The 17,997-nt window shown below is 41.7% G+C and overlaps 1 protein-coding gene and 1 long non-coding RNA gene across 11 annotated transcripts in view; one reads left to right on the top strand and one right to left on the bottom strand.

The window, feature by feature from the left end:
• Window positions 1-17,997, bottom strand: part of FARS2 (phenylalanyl-tRNA synthetase 2, mitochondrial) — a 531,358-nt gene that overhangs the window by 266,409 nt on the left and 246,952 nt on the right. The gene's annotated exons all lie outside the window — the stretch shown is intronic.
• On the top strand, window positions 376-4,348 carry LOC131834487 (uncharacterized). The gene is made up of 4 exons (XR_009354912.1): window positions 376-547; window positions 2,040-2,446; window positions 2,708-2,929; window positions 4,096-4,348. It is a non-coding gene; the product is annotated as an uncharacterized LOC131834487 (long non-coding RNA).

Here is a 17,997-nt window from a genome sequence, read left to right as displayed (position 1 = left end):
AGAACATAAAAACATACGACAGGGTACGTAAATCACACAATTCAATTGATCAAAGTTTCATCTGGCTAATAATGTTACCACTGTCAGCTGATAATATTGGCATGTAAAGATCATGATCTGTCTTGAGCAAGAATAGAGGGAGATGGCTTTGCACAGAAAGGCAAACGACTCAGCTCTTAGTGGCCTGTTCATACATTCACGCGACGTAAATATATGGCTGACAGCTGCCCACGGGAGAATGAAAGAAAGCAATGCCAGGCTTCAGAAGTCCGTGACCCCGCAAGCTGCCCTCCTAACATCACATTTGGCTCATTATGACATACAAAAGAAGTCTTGTTGCTCAGCAACAAGTAATACGCTGGCATTGAAGGAGAAACTAATCAATACAGTGTTGGCTAGAACTCTTTCATAAGCAAAAGTAAAACAATAATTTACTCTGAAATTCTCACTGCAGAGCATCCTCCCCTGTGAACTCACCTTTATGTCTACCACAGCACTAGGCTGAACAAATATTTATCATGGATTTTTTTCACAAAATTACTATAGGGTGAGTACTAACCTGGATTGAAGGTTAAATTGAAAACAAGTCATAGAAATGACAGACAAGAAGGCACCTGTTAGGGAATATGGTCAATAATACTGTAATTCACTTAGAGTGGTACGCATTTTGTAATGTATTGTAACTGTTAAATCACTATATTGTACACCTAAAACTAATTTAATATTATATGTCAACTATACTTCAGTTAAAAATAAAAAGAGAGAGAGACACACACACACATAGATAGGTAGACAGACAGACAGACAGATAGATAGATGCACCTGTTCTGTATGTAACATGGTTCAGGACTTAGAGAAGCACTTTTTCTTTGGGTTAGTACTAAAACCAAAGCCAATGTAATCTTGTACTTTACAAATGTCCTGTAAAAAGGAATGATAATCCCTTTTTCTAAATACAACACTTTAAAAAGTTAAGCTTTATTAAAATTACCAAGAATAGAAATGTCTCTACTTTTAGAATATTAACAGTTTACTTTGACTAAATGTGGCCAGGCCCTGTGCTAAGTACTTTATAGTCATTCAATCTTTACCACATCCTACAGAGAGGTAATGCTGTACTTTGTACTTTACAGCTGTGTAAGCAGAATCAAGAAAGAGTAAGTAACGAGTCTAAGTCTGAGAGGCTAGTTAGTGGCAATGTTAAGATCCCACATCACTGCCTGGTAGAATCGTGTGCTATGTGACTGAGGAATTCAATTTCCCATGACTTTAAATGTATAAAGAGCCCGAGTAGAAGAGTGGCTAGTGGCTGTAACACTGGACTGGACAGAACAGCTCTAGAGCCATGGTCATGGAACTACAGGCTGTAACCTAAATCTGGCCGGCAGCCGGTTTTAGCATGATCATGAGCTAAGAATATGCCCTATGTCTTTCTAAGTTTTAGAAAAGCAGCAGCAGCTCCAGAGACAGCATATGGCCCACAAAGCCTAAAATATTTACTATCTGGTGTTTTATAGAAAAAGTCCAGGGCTGCCTGGGGTGTTCAGTCAGTTAAGCAACTGCCTTCAGCTCAGGTCATGGTCCCGGCATCCTGGGATCGAGTCCCATCAGGCTCTCTGCTCAGCTGGGAGTCTGCTTCTCCCTCTTCCTCTGCTGCTCCCCCTGCTTGTGCTCTCTCTTTCAAATAAATGAAGTCTTTAAAAAGAAAAAAAAAAAAAAAAGTCCACAGCCTCCGGTCCTACAGCTGTTCTCTTAACACCAAAGTCACTCTCCTGGGAAAAGAGATTTTAAACCCAGTCTCCCAGTTTAAATCTTAACTGTATAAGTGTGGCATTAAGTCATGCCATGTGAGCATTGTCATATTTTCCATGACAGTATTCAAGTGACCCAAGCCCGAGCAAATGCAAAAAAAATGCTAAGACATGCCTAATTAAGTTCGCCACCAAAATACCACCTCACATTTAACAAACTGTTTGTGCATTCGTTACCTCATGTTTTATTCAAAACCGCCTCATGTGCTGGATGCCCATTTCACAAAGGAGAAAACTGAGACACGAGGGGCCCAATGCTACACTCAAGTGGCAACTCCAAGTCCACGGGCTTCCCTAGGAAACAAGAGTTCTGTGGAAGCTGAAGAAAACGCACGAGTATGAGCATCACACACCATTGACTGATTCAGGCGGAACAGCTACGGTCACAGGTTTTCTCCTCTTCAGGAGAAAAAGTCTCTGCTCTTCTACCCGATAAGCCGGTACAGAGGGAGAGGTGGGGGCTGGGCTCCTCCGGGGCTGTGTCCAGTTTCTGGAACAGAAACAGCATCGGAAGGATAGAGCAGCTTCTCTGCAGGGGGCCTGGGGGCTGCTAAAAATCCACAGGAGCAGAGTGTTCAAGAGTCAGGGCCCCTCAAAAGTCAGAGCAGCTGTGGCCTCTTCTACCTGACCATCAGGTGAGTGCACACACGAAGAAGGACACAATCTTTTAGCAACAACTGAGATATATCGGAAACTCACCATGCTCTTCGAAATAGCTAGCCCAGGTCTCTCTGACACCCTATACCGTGCTTCCTGGGTCCTGAGTTGCCTCTGGAACTTCCAGTGGGTGGCAAGCTAGACTTTTTTTGTACTGGGCCCACTGATAGGTCTCAGATTTTCCTGTATGGTACATGTGAGCCTTTGGTATTTTGATCCTTTTCGTCCGTTCTATACAGCACTGTCCAAGAAGACCCAATAGCTGCATGTGGCTATTTCAATTGAAGCGGATTAAAACTACATGATATTCAAGAATCTAGTTCCTCACTGGCATTCATGTGCCGCTCAAACTGAAGAGCGACATGCGGTTAGTCGCTTCCATACTGGAGAGCATCCAGAACACGGCCATCATCACTAAACCCTATACTAGACTGTACTGCATTCCAGAACCGAATATTCAGGTAAGTATCATTAGAGACAAATACGTGAGGAGAGAGATCTGCTTTTGTTCTAACTTCTGACCGGCAGGATATCTACGCCACACAACCGTTAACCAAACTATTTCTAGTAATTACTAAGCAAAGCCCTTCACCGCACCATAAATTCAACTCATGCATCATCATTTCTGAACACCTCCTTCCACACACTCCCCTTTGCCAATCTGACAATTACATCATTAATCAATCTTTGCCTGGAAGTTCTACTTGGCAATTGAAACTTCCATATCTCCTTTTTCCACTGGGGGATTGATGATGTGCACTAAATGTACTGAAATTGGGTATTACTGTATAAATCACTGAAGGCTTAGAAGCATTTGTGTATATTCCCTCCTATCTGCTGGTTCTCGGTCGCCTCTGTCTAACAGCCTTCCCTGGCTCACTCACACTCCGCTCCATCTCTTGGGCCCACTCTGTCAGTCAGTTTCACAGTCTATTAAAAATGTCCTCAGTGCAAGCTTTAAGTAATTACTGTAGAAATCATTTTAGTCGTCAATTAGTTTGAGTAGCTCCAAAAGCAGAGCCTGAAGCAAGGACTTTGTTGCTGGTGGTTTTGGCGGAGGGAGCTGATCCCAAAGCTGGAGCGAGGGTGCACTTAGAGTGACAGATGAAAGGAGAAAGGCTCAAAGGTGTGCTACGGGGTTGCTAGTGTACATGGTAGGATCTCAAAGCTGCCCTGTGATAGACTTGGAGGAAATGTCACCCTTAGCTGAGGCCTGCACTTTGAGGAAGCTCTTGGACAGGGGCCTAGTGAGTGTGTGCAGCTCCGAAGGCAGAAGCTAGAAATGTGTGCCATGGCAGCAGAGGTGAGTTTCAGCTTGTGGGATTCCACCGCAGCCATGACTGAATCCAGGGCTGGGCCAGGAGGTGGTGAGGCAGCTTCCCTGAACAGGAAAAGTATGAGTATTTCCCCTACTGTAATTTCATTAAATGCCAACTGTGAACTTCCCCTGCTAACTTCTTCATCATCCGTTAGGACTCACCCTGAGTATTTATTTCCTTATAGCTCTTGCTGCTCTGCCCACCTCCAACTGAGCTGGATGCTTTTTCTCTGGGCTCCCCCAGCACCACCACTGTATTCATCACAGTCCCCTGTAAGTGTGTGCACTCTCTCTCTCTTTCTCCATTAGGCTCTGAACTCCCCTGGGGGCAAAAACTGTCCTTCACCTCTAGAAATGCTGTTCCTAGCAGACTGCCAGGCACAGCGATGCATAATACCTGTCCTCCCACGCGACGAACGGAAGGAAGGAAAGGGGGAATCGCACGCCGAGACATCAAACAGGAAGTGAGGAGCCCAAATCTCTATCCATCTTTATGCTCTCCTTTAATGAAGCACAAGATAAAGGGCCCAGCCCCAATGAAATTAAACAGACATTTGTAGAACTCCGCATTCGCCATGTTATTTCATTTAATCCACAACACCCTGGTCAGTTAAACTATATTTCATCAGACCTGAGACATCATTGATTATTCGACGTTACATTATTTGATTTACCACTAGGAAAGAAACAAATACTGCCAAAATAAATGAAAGATGATATTGACTGTAAGACAAGTATGGACTGCAGAAATACAAAAACGTAGGAGAGAGAAGCTTTGTACTTTCTAGAATTTTTGAAACGTCTTTATTTCCCACCTGATTCCAAAAAAAGATCAAAGTTGGCAATCCTGAGATTGCCAATCTCTCAGGATTTTACCATTTTACCAATAAAAACAGGTATTTGGGGACTCTAAGGAAGCCAGTCTGTGTTTCCTTAGTATTCTTCTCTGTCCGTTTCATGAGGCCCACTCATCACTCTGGCAAGACCTCTGCTCAAGAAACCCTTTGATGAACTCACTCATGCTGAGAAGGAGCTTACAAGGACAGTCTTCTAGAGACATCCATGGACATATGCACCTCTTACACTTGAAACAGAGAAGCAAAAAACCGTGATTGAGGGTTGCACCCCAAAGTAAAAACAAACCTAAGCATCCCTGTCAGAATAAATATTGACACAGAAATTCTAAATTCCTAAGGAAAAAAGACTGCATCGTGGAAATCAGTGAGAAATGTAAAAGAAAGTTCTTGTGCATGTCTACAACAGATACCCAATAAAACTGTGGGTCTGAGAGGCAGTAGCACTGGTGGTAGGAAATGACATCACTGTTTTGTTTTCTTTTGAAGAATCAAGCAAAGGGGTACAGAACCTGGACTACCGATGACAAATAGCCAGTCGCCTTCCCCCCATCCCTAAACCTAAGAATAATGAATTTAGTTGAGACCCAAGAAGAGGAAGAAGGGAAAAGAAACCATGGTGGTAATTATAATTTGCCCTCTGTGTCCAAGTGACAGCTTGCAATACACCCCATGCCTTTTATCCTCCCCCCTCACGTGGCAGGCAGCCTCACCCAGCTAATAAACATCGGACAGTGGCTCAATGCTTTGTAATGCGCCAGCACTCCCCCTCCCCCTTGCGGGCTCTCCTGCTCTCCCCAACCTATTAGCAAGTAGGCCTGGCACAGTGTCCACGTTACCATGTGGTGCGCCTGGGCAGGAACACACGGAGGGCTCCCCTGGGCTATGGAGGCAGGTGGTACCCGTTCTAAACAGAGATGACGAAAAGATGCTTATGCCAGAATATTTTTCTTTCCAGGGCAAAGAGATGGGAATTGAAAGGGAGGTGTAAGACGTGCATAAAGGACTGACTGTCTTTTCCTGCTGCCAGTAAACACTATGCTTCAGGCTAACTGCAGAAGTGAATTTTTTAAAGAGGGCTTTCATTTTTAATTTTGCAAAATGGATTCAACCAACAGACTAGCATGTGTGTGCACACAATGCTGTTTTCATTTTTAAAGTCCTATATAGAGCCTGCAGAAACCTGTTTTACAGAGAGCACCATTAAAACACTTCAAATTCACCACACAGTTGAACAAGGGCAGGGTAGGGTGGGGGACAAACATTTCTGTCAACAAAGAAGACACCTATTCGGTATCTCTGGTTTTAATTTTAGGGTGGGAGCGCAGTCTGTCCTTTGTGGCAGAGAGTCACAAAGGACAGCACAAAGGAATAGTCATTTCTCTGTTTCAAATAGTTTATCCAGAAGTTAAATACATACCTCACTTGGTAATTAAATCTTTCCACTTAGCTCATGAACGTGAAAATGGACTTATCATTTGGCAATGTTTGAATTCTAGTGCATCTCAGGTAGGGAGGGATTATTCAATACAATAACCCAGATGCAGTCTGCTTAACATTAATACTTCCCCTGGACTCCACTCTGTACTTCTATAATATCATCTACACTTTTCAACTGCCTTATCATACATTAACTCATATTGAATTTGTGACAAATTACACCCTCCCCTTCTCCCCACTCCAGAGTTGTGTAATTAATTTTTTAAACCTAATTTAAAGATTTTATATTTATCTTTACTATTTTTTACCCAGTTTACCCAGTTATTTCTGGTGCATTATTTTAGATTATCAAGATTTTCTTGACTCAAGATCAAGTGACTAATCATATTAGCTGTCCCTCCCAGCCTTGTGTCAACTGCCAATTTGATAAATGTGTCTTCATCACAGTCATTGATAAAAATTATGAACAAGACAAGTCTGAAGGCTCAGCTCAGCACAGCTTCGCTATAAATATTCCTGCAGGTTAATATTAAATTGATAATCTACACTCTGGAAAGGTCTGTCCAAATAGATATAAATGCATTATTCGTCTGCCCTGCCCACAATTCTCCATGTTACTCATGAGGGCCTCTGGGGAGATTTTCTCAAATGCTTCGTGGATATCCAGATATGCGATATACTACATGGTCTCGGTCTGCTGTTAGGTAAATGTAGGTACTGAGTTCAGTGGAAAGAGAGATGGAAGGGCGGGGAAGGTTTTCAAGCAAGGCCATAACAACTGCCCAGGCACCCCTTGGGCCCAACGAAGCAGTTAATAAACGTAACTTTCTTTCTACCCAGAACTCCATCTTCCGCATCAGGGAATGCTAATCTGATGGCTTACATGATATTGCTGGGTTTAAAACCTGAGATTTCATCATCAGGAAAAAGACAAATTAAAGGCAAAATCTGAAATTAAAAAAAAAAACCTACCTCAAACAGTGATGGCGTAACATTCAAGCGCTTGGCAATGTCTTTTCGCCAGGTGCTTGACGTGCTGTACCAGGAGGGGCCGTGAGCTGGGTCTCAGGAGACACAGCCCCAGAGCCCCCAGGAGATGGTCTGTTCCCAGTTCTGTCATTTGTCCTACAATATTTCGATCACCTCATCTGTAAACAGAGGCCACTAAGCTATGAGTCACCCCACTATTGGCTCTCTTCAATCCTGCACAAATCTTTCCTTGCCCTTATCCAACCTACTCCCTTTTCTGGATGGGGATGGGGTCGGGCAGGTGGGCCAACCTGCCAAAGACAAGAAAACCCAACATCCTGTGTGAATGACTGTGCCAACGTATCTTGCATTTGCTTGCTTACTATAGTGGAGAGGCTTAGGAGCAACATTCACAAATGTGAGAGGAAAAACTATTAGTTCCCGAATCTGCCAGTCATCCTTTCTCCTGTTCCGCGGGAGCAGAGGGCTGTACTAGGACAGTGCGTATCAAAATGGCTAGCTGATTAAAATCTTACCAAAAAGGGGGAGGTAGTTTATCCAGAACTGAGGTGGCTCAGTTAATTAAGCATCTGTCTTTGGCTCAGGTCATGATCTCAGGGTCCTGGGATGGAGCCCCAAGTTGGACTCCCTGCTTAGTGGGGAGTCTGCTTGTCCCTCTGCCCCTCCCTGCTCATGTTCTCTCTCTCTCTCTCTCAAAAAAAAAAAAAATTAAAATAAAGATAAAATAAAATAATAAAATAAGATAATAAAATAAAAGATGGCTAGCCGATGTCTGCCTGAGACCGTATACTTGGGTGTGGCAGTGTAGGTTTAAGCATAACTGCCTTAAAGCTGTTAATTAACCTTTGAAATTAAGTTGTAAGATGGTCAAGACTATTAGTTCAAATCAGAATGTTCTTCTTAAAATGATCCTGGAGTTTTATAAATACAATACCACCTAAACTGGGTCATCGCACAGGGCTGTGGAAATTGTTTTATTATGCAGAGATGTGAGCTGTAACAGCATTTGTTCCAAGATGCTATAACTTTTATAGATATATTATGCAAAGGGAAAGTTGGGAATCAGAAAGATGAATAAAATATAAAAGATAAACAACTGCATATTAGAAATGGTTTTATGATCTGGGGAGACAAACCTAGATGAATATGTGGAGACCTTCTAGTTCTGGGTTTTCAAGAAGAGACTGCCTGGGAATGATACTTCATGACACCAGCAGAAAGAATAACTCAATCCCTGGTCCAGATTCCTAAAACATCCTACGCCATGTTGCCTCTCTGATGGTGGCCCCCACTGGGATAGAAGATAAACAATTTTAGGGGTTGCTGGGTGGCTCAGATGGTTAAGCGGCTGCCTTCAGCTTGGGTCATGATCCTAGAGTCCCGGGATCAAGTTCCACATCAGGCTCCCTGCTTCTCCCTCTGACCTCTCTCTTCTCATGCTCTCTCTCTCTCATTCTCTCTCTCTCTCAAATAAATAAAATCTTCTTTAAAAATTAAAAAAAAAATTAAAAACAAAAAAGAAGATAACAGAATGTTTTGAACAGAATGGGTAGAACAGAGCTTTGCCAAGGCAAAAGAGCAGACAAGCCTATCGCATTTTATAGGCAACATGCTAACTACTTCAACATGCTGGACTACAATAAGAACTCCTGGACAAAGGTGTCACATGTGAAAATATCTGCCTAGAGGAGCCCAACGCATGCCAGCAGCACAGACTTCTGGGTAAGAGGCATCCCCAAGGGTGTCCAAGAAATGTAGAGTCACATGTTAAGCACACTGGAATTTTTAAGCCAATGTTTCACTATATGACACATAAAAAGTGCTTTTATATATTAAAATTAATATGAATATAGGACGGTACTGATAATATTTGCATATTTTATAGTCACGAAAAGACAGGAGGCTTATGAAAATATTTACTCTTGGAATAAGCGTTGGGACTCTGTCTTATTCACCCACGGGACTGAGCACCCTCTCCTCTGCTGAGAACGGGGACAATCCTGGGAAAGCCATGCCACATGGCCCCCAAAAGTAGATGAAGCTGTAGTCACCTGGCCATTCACAACTGCTCAGAGTAGGTCAAGAGACAGCCCGAAGTAGCAGCAATGTAGGGCAAAGGTAGGAAAGCTATCCTAGGTGAGCTAATTTACGTGCCACCCAAACCAACCAATTCAGTGGTGATGGTGTTTGTTTTCCATTAGTAAGTTGGGAGCCCTCAGTCAATGTGGGAGAACTGTGAAGGCCCGAACACTTTCATCTAGGCTCCTGGATATTCTACTTGGCATTTGTGACACAGACGGATTAACAGATGAGCACCCCAGTCAGGGGCTAGGAAACAGAAGGCTCAGGTTCTACTCATGCTTCAGCTGCTTGTAACTAGAACATTTAACCAAGGTATCCCTAGGCTTCTTTCCTCATGAAATGGAAGTGATATTCCCCACCTCTTTCCAAAACAGACTGAGATCAGAGAGCAAGAAAATAATCTTTAAAAGCACCATAAAAGAGGGGCACCTGGGTGGCTCAGTGGGTTAAGCCGCTGCCTTCAGTTCAGGTCTTGATCTCAGGGTCCTGGGATGGAGTCCCACATTGGGCTCTCTGCTCAGCGGGGAGCCTGCTTCCCCCTCTCTCTCTGTCTGCCTCTCTGCCTGCTTGTGATCTCTCTGTCAAATAAAATCTTAAAAAAAAAATCATAAAAGTGAAAGATAAATTATTGTCAGCTAGAAAATTATTTCTCTGTCTCACATTTTAGAATTTTAAATACAATAGGAAAAAATTACAATGGACAGACAGGTTAAAGAGCATCTGGTCACAGAAAAGATCATGAAATTAACTGAAGCCTCTGTTGCTACCATAGTAATCTGTGTTCTTGCAATTAGAGTCCCACACATATTATTTTTCATGTCTCCTTTTTATTTTTCTTTCCTTTTTTCCTCCCACACTTAATGTTGTATAATTGACAAACAAAAATGATACATATGTAAGGTATATAATAATATGATGTTCTGATACATGTATATATATGTGAAATGATCACAACAAAGCTAATGAACATATCCATCCTCTCACATAGTTACTGTTTCCTGTGTGTGAGAGTGTGTGTGTGTGTGTGTGTGTGTGTGTATAAGATGAGAACACTTAAGATTTACCCCCTTAGCAAATTTCAAGTATATAATATATATTGTTAACGACAGCCACCATACTGTATATTAGATCCCCTGAAATTACTCATCTTGCCTAACTGAAACTTTGTGCTCTTGACCAACATCTCCTCATTTCTCTCTCCCCTCAGCCCCTGGCAAGCAATGTTCTATTCTCTACGTCTAGGAGTTTGAGTATTTTGAATTCTAAATGTAAATGAAGATAGGCAGTATTTGTCTTTCTGTGTCTGGCTTACTTCACTTAGCAAGTTGCCCCAAATGTCAGGATTTCTTTCTTTTGAAAGGCTGAATACTACTCCGTTGTACTATATATTCCACATTTCCTTTACCAACACATTGACCACTGTCCACACCTAGGCTGCTTCCATATTTCAGCTCCTGCGAAAAACGCTGCAATGAACATGAGGATACTGATTTCATTTCCTCTGGATACACCCCCAGAATCGGAAATGCTAGATCCCATGGTAGTTTGATTTTCTAAATTTTCATACTGTTTCCCACAGTGGCACCAACTTACATTCCTACGAGCTGGACATGAGGGATCCCTCTTCTCTGCATTCTCACCAACCTTTACTTTATCTTCTCTTCTTTTCTTCTTTTAGCCATTCTAATACGTATGGGGGGAGATCTCATTGTGGTTTTGATTTGCATTCCCCTGATGATCAGTAGTGTTGACTACTCTTCATACACTTGTTGCCACTGTATGTCTTTTTGAGAAATGTCTATTCAAGTCCTTTGCCTATTTTAATCCATTTTTTTGTTGTTATGGAGTTGTAGGAGTTCCTTATATACTTTGAATATTAATCACTTACCAGAAGTGTGGGTTGCAAACATTTCCTCCCACCCATAGGTTGCCTTTTCATTGTTTCCTGTGCTGTACAGAAGCTTTTCATTTCGATGTAGCTCCAACTGTCTACTTTTGCTTTCATTACCTGTGCTTTCGGTATCATAACCAAAAAAGGTCACTTTCCAGAACAATCTGAAGGAGCTTTATCCCTCTGTTTTCTTCTAATAATTTTACAGTTTCCAGTCTTTGTTTAAATCTTTGATCCATTTTGGATTGATTGTATGTCATGTGAGATAAAGGTCCAACTTCATTTTCTGCATGTGGATATCCACTAGAGACTATCCCTTCCACACTGCATTCTTGACCCTTGTCATGGATTTATTTCTGGGCTCTCTATTCTGTTTCATTGTTTGTTTTGTTTTGTTTTGTTTTGTTTTTTTGTTTGTTTGTTTTGTTTGTTTGTTTGTCTTTATGCCAGTATCACACTGTTTTAATTACTGTAGCATTATAATAAAGTTTGGAATCAGGAAGTGTGATACCTCCAGCTTTGTTCTTCTTGCTCAAAATTGCTGTGACCATTTAGGGTGTTTGTGGTTCATTTAAACTTGAGGACTTTTTTTCCTATTTCTGGAGAGAATGCCAATGGATTTTGATAGGGATTGCATTGAATCTGTAGTTCACTTTGGGTTGTACATTTTAGGAATACTAACTATCAATCCATGAACAAAGAATGTCTTTCCATTTATATGTGTCTTCCTTAATTTTATTCATCATTCTTTAAATAACTTTCAGGATACAAGTCTTTCACATCTTTGGTTAAGATTACTCCTAAGTGCTATCTATGTCAGTCAGTATCAATCTGGCACGTCAAGGCACTCTTTAGGGTTTTCTAAATATATGATCATGTCACCTACAAAATAGAGGTAATTTTACTTCTTCCTTCGCAAATTGGATATCTTTGATTTCTTTTTCTTGTCTGACTGCTCTAGCAATCAGAAGTATGTTGACTAGAAGTGGCACAAGTAGGCATCCTTACCTTATACTGTATCATAGAGGGAAAGCTTTCAGTTTTTCTCCATTGATTGTATTAGCTGTGGGCTTTTAAGACACAGGGCATGAGTACCTTCACGTGCCAGGTCAATAATGACACAGTGCTTTATGTAGGTCAAGACTGTCTAAACATATGAATTAATTCATTTAATCCTCAAAATATGTTAAATTTTGCATGTGTGTACATTTATGTGATTTGTGTATATATATAAATTATGAGTAACTTGCATATAATATGTATAATTACATGTAATTTATATCACACAAACAAAAATTAATTTATAATACTTAATAAGGCTTGAAGAGGTTAAGGAGTTAGCCCAAGGTCACCTAGCTAGTAAGACAGGATTCAAGCTTGAGTAGTCTGAATCCAGAACCCAGGTTCGTAATTGTTGAAGATGTTCATAACCCATGTCTTGAAGATGCTGAAGTGAGAATTATTTTTGTGAGTCCAACATAGGGCTTTTCAGGAAATTGGGAAGTGTTAAGAAGAAATGAGCGCAATGGGATAGTGTCGGAAGGAGGTCTGCTTGTGCCTTATGACTGCTCAGAAACCAGTTCCTGTGCATCCCAGAAGACCATCAAACGAATCTTAGGACTAGTTCTGCTTAGCCCTGTTAGAACAAAGCACAGTCAAACCTTTCACTTGTTTTTGTTTTGGGTTTTTTTTTTTTTTTTTGTCTCAAGGAATCATGTGCAAAGTATTATGATAAGCACACATGCAGGGGTTTGGACGTATAAAGTTGAGTTGGACGTATAAAGTTGAGTTACACGTGGACCCTGTTTCTCAGTTAAGCATTTTAACTAGGAAAGAAAAGAGTCAATTGCCAAGCCTAATTATCTAGAAAGAAAGAGGTATTTTCTTCTGATTATAAATAGCCCATCTCCATTCCTGATTTTCAACTCTCAGCTAGAGAGAGCTTCAAGGGACACTTAATCTTCTATATTTCTAAATTTCACCTACCTGTTTCCCTGCACCTGCTCTGTCTCCTACATCCCCTATTCCTCCCAATTAACTCTGAGTATGAATATCAGGAGGAAAATCCCGCCCCTCAGTTGCCAAGTTCTGTTTGATGGGTCATATTCTTCTCATCAAGGCCTGCCTCTACTACGCCACCAGAAGTAAGGCGTAGGCTCTCACCGTGTGCTTTATAGAATTTTCCTCAACGGCATCAGCAACAGGTTTCCACCAGCCGCCTCTAACCTCTATATAGCCACCGGATTTCTAACTTCCAGAGGATGAACAGACCACCTCCTCCCAAGACACTTTCTCAGAAGCAAAAACAGTTTCCCAGAAGCCCCCCAGATTTCATTCGTCCAGCCCTGACTCATGTGCCCACAACTAAATCCATCACCGATCAGAAGAGAACTGCAATGAATAAGACAAGCCTAATCAGGGTCTACCCTTGGAGAAGGGAGAGGAGCGCCTTCCCCTAAATTACCAAGGGTCGGAATGGCCGTGTGAGCCAAACCAGAGAAGAGGATAAAATCAGGGGGTGATGGCCGGTGTCCACTCCGGTGAGCCACTTAGTGTTAGGATGTACAGAGGGGAACAGCGGGCTAGGAAATAGGCAAACAGTGAAAGAGGGGCTCTCCAGGCTGTGACTGAATAAAGAGAAAGTAGCAGCCATGGCAAGCCCCGGGGGAAGAGGGTATTTCAGATTAAAAAAAAAAAAAAAAATCAGTAAGGAGCAGAGACTCAGACAAAAGCAAGGTCAGCCTATTCAGAAAACATAAACCAGTGTGACCACAGTAGAGAGGGGGCAAAAAGTGTCTGATGAAGACAGAGCAACGGGCAGGGGTTAGACATGCAGGGCCTCCAAGGCCTTGGATGGGAGCTGCCATTCTACCGCAGCTTCGCTGGGAGCTTTCAGGATGTAGTTAGGAGAATGACCTGGTCTGAAAGCCATGTGCTTCATGAAATGTCCTCCCATCCTCTTTGATGAAGACTCAATTCACCAACTATAAAAATGAATCACCAACTCCTTGGCTGAGCATTTAAGGGCCTCTATGATGTGGCTGCAATAGCTTCCACTTTCCACATCATACACTCAAACCACATCCTTGTCACGCCCTAAGTACTACTACACATGCATTCTTGCACATACCTCTTCAATTCTACACATCCCTTCCATACTTCTAAGAAACTGTTCAAGAAATCTAGCCTTTTGACCACTGGCTATGAGTGCATTGGGGAACCTCTTTAAAGACCAAGTCAAATACCACAAAGCTTTCTAACATCCCAGGAAAAGTCATCTCCCATCTGCAAACAATCACATCTTGTGTGGGCAATTGCCAATTTTTACCTTGCATATGGTTCTTTTCATATATATCTTATCGTTACAACATTATCAGCATAAAGCATGTGTTTGTGAGTCCCCTCATCTTCTATCTTCATCTGCACTGCAAGTATCTGGAATATGCCTGGAATTGACTGGTATATGTCACTTGTTCGGTAAATATATGAATTGCTAAATTAACAAATGAATAAACTCTGAGGGCTGGTCCTGACCATTAAAGCTACACAGGTAGACAGTGGCGAGTGCCATTAGAAAATACAGGAGTTACTGGCTCAAGAAATATGCAGTTATTTAAAGTCTGGTGGGTATGAAGGCTGGTGCATGAATGAAGTGCTTTCCTACCTTCATGTAAATTTCTGGCAGAACTGAAGGGCTGGGTATCAGGGGGTTGACAGAGAAAGCACAAATTTGGCAAAAGGGGGGATCTTGAAGTTCCCAAATCATCCACAGCAAGACTGGGTTTCTTGGTTGGTTAATGTTCTAAAATATGGTGATATTAGCAGTTAGGGACACAGGTCTCTTGGGGTATCTAATAGGGCAACATCTGTGCTGTGTCACCAATGCCCTAAGATCTTTGCTTGTGCTGATTATCTGCTTTTACTACCATGTTGAAAGACACTGCTGCCCACATCACAGATCTTCTGTCTTTGTATGCCCATGTAGATCAGGCAAATATGCAAGTAACAAAGATAATTCACTTTAATGTGAATATTTTTAAAAAAAACTGAGCCTTCTACCAAATTCACTTTAAATAAGAGCAATGAAATGAACCTAAGGAAAACTGAAAAAAAGAAAAACCACATATTTATATGTATTCCAATGTTTTCTAAAGCTTCAGATGCCCTTTCATGAATTAGGAGTGGGGCATTCTTAACTCACACATGCATACAAAGCTCATGACTTACAAAGCATGGAGCTTTGCTTATGCTGGTTTGTGTTACAGCCTCCTTGACATTATTTAAAGGCAGTGTCTTGTATAAAATATGAGTAACATCAAAAATAACATGTAACATGCATTCAAAATAAGAACAATACATACTGGTTAAAATAATCCCACATATCAACATATCGATGGGCTACACTCTTATGCTATGAATATGTATTTGCAGACAGCTCATCCAAATATTAACACTGTTTTTCTTGTGCACAAAATGTTATGTGACATATACTGTATTTGTGCTCCTCTTTAACAAAGTTGTGTGTGTGTGTGTGTGTTCTTATTTCTTCTACTCAAATAAACAAGCAGATTGACATCACAGGGCTTCTTTTTTTTGCTTAGGCAGAATATTGAGCAAACAAATATTTATTCTGGGTTACTCAGCTGTGATACATAAGGGGATTCATGACATGCGATGTCTGGTGCCTGCTTAGCTTTTACGAGATAATTGCACTTTGGATCACCTAGAACATCACATTAAGTAGAGAGACCCGATTTTAAAATTTAAAAAACATGGAATGGTCAGAATTTAATCAGTGATGCCTCCATAAATTAAGGGAGATATAAATAAATGGGCAATAGAAAGGTGCAATAAAACTGGGATTAATCAACCCGTGATTAATTCAGGATCAGATTAAAACCAATAGTGCCAGCTGTATCAGATCCATTCTGCAGCATTACTCTCTCCAGCTCCTTTTTGTTACCCCTTTTTTTCCTCTTCCCATTCCCCTCTGCTCTCACCCCCAGGGCACTCTCCTTGGTGGATAAACCTGCAGGAGAGTTAATTGTCACATACATGGATTTAATCACATTGTCCATCACATTCGGGGGCCCTGCCGTTAGCGATCCGTGACTAATTGTTGTGGTAATTTTTCAATCATTAACAGCAGCGCATATGCTGCAGACAAATCCCAAGGTGCCTACTAAACCCCAGTGACAAGCAGCACGCAGGCTCCAGAAGGGCCAGCACGTGCCTCGCCAAGGCCCCCACCCCCAATCCTATTTGTCATGCACCATCATTAACATACATCTCTTCCAAGGCTATGCCAGGCTGTGATGAGGTCGGAGGGGCCTGGGCATGCATTAGAACACGGCCTTGCTTTCAATCTATGCTTTGAAAAAGGAAAAGGAAAAGGAAAGCAAAGGAAATTAAAACTCCCTGTGGGACAACTAGCTGAGCGCCTATTCTAAATTCCGCCTGTTTCTCATTCATTTTCAGGCAGGCTCCTGAGCTGCGGCAAGTGCCCTTTCTTTGAGTTTCAGCAGTATTAGTGATCTCCATGGCAACCACTGGTGCTCATCTGCTGCACCACACTGCAGCTTCCCTGGGCTCAATTCTCAAGTCGCCCTGGTGTCAGACGGGGCATGCCATGTGCACTGGTGGGACCAGACCTTGCCTTGGGGAATCCTCCAGCTGATTGAAGCCCTGCTCTAATCACCACATAATAAGAGCGAACAAGATCACACGGAATACAATCTGCCTGCACGGATTCCAGGAATGCTATTTAGTTTTCGTTTTCCATGTTTTAAGGGTCTTTGCTGGCCAAAAGCAAAGAGCCACTGGAATGACTATCTTACGAAAAGGATTAAATTTGAAATCCCTGGTGGTACAGCGTTGTGGATAACTGATTTATTTAATGCATGCATCTCATATATCTTGCATTAAAGCAATACTCAAGAGAAAATTAAAACTCCTGGGTTTTCCCTTTGGCTCTTTCTAAATGAAGGAACATTTGGGACACTGGGCACCGTAGGGAAAAGCAAGAGAAAGATTCCAGATCATTAGTGAGATTCTGACTCTTCCTCCGAAATCTTAGGAAATTCCCTCTAATACCCAGTTTCCCCAAGATTAAAATAAGATCTACTTATTTTAGGCACTTAGCACTGGATCACTGAACAAGGTCTCCGCAAGACTTAATTAATATGTGCAATTCATTTTTAGCTCCTCCAGTGAAAGATGCTTGGTGCAGGCTCCATTATTATGAAGTGAGGGGCCGAGCGCCCTCTACTGCTGCTTCTAGGTCAGTCTCTTAGTGTCCGAAAGCCTGTCACTAGGGTTCACTTATTGCTAACGAGTATTCTTACACTCTGACTTAGAAGGCATTTACTGATAAGAAAGAGCAGGAAGAAAGGTGCAAGGGAGGAGGAAGAGGAAACAGATAAGAATAGGCTGGCTGTTACAAATGGAGTAGACTTATGCCAAGCTGACTCAAAGCCACCCAAGCCTACTTACAGCAGGGTGAAAAAGGTCCAGAAAAATTCACAGTGCTCAACTTTGCATCGTGAGCAAACATTAAAAGGAAAAAAAAAAAAAAAAAAAAAGGATACCTTACTTTCTGCTTACATTCTTCCAGGACAAGAACAGAAAAAAGCAGGGTATCAACAAGATCTTAATTAACTGCTCTGTTTTCTAGGTAAGTCACGTGAAAAAGCCTCGTTTTTTCGGGGGGGAATTTTTAACATTCACAACACTAGTTAGTTTCCAACTTTGTTTCTGAGGTTAGTTTGAATAAACCCAGAACCATCCTCCATAACACTGTAAAGAACAAATCTACCCTTGAGCCTAGATTTACTTATTAGTTATCATAATAAACTAAAAATTATACGGATGAGAATGGAAAACAGTTTCATCCTCAACTACAAATAAGTTGAGCCGAGAGCTGAAATTGGACAGCATTCTGCAGAGATCCTGCTT

The sequence above is a fragment of the Mustela lutreola genome, chromosome 6 (genome assembly GCF_030435805.1).
Source record: "Mustela lutreola isolate mMusLut2 chromosome 6, mMusLut2.pri, whole genome shotgun sequence".
NCBI lineage: Eukaryota > Metazoa > Chordata > Mammalia > Carnivora > Mustelidae > Mustela > Mustela lutreola.
The sequence above is the reverse complement of the archived record's forward strand: the minus strand, read 5'-3'. Positions and strand labels throughout refer to the sequence as shown.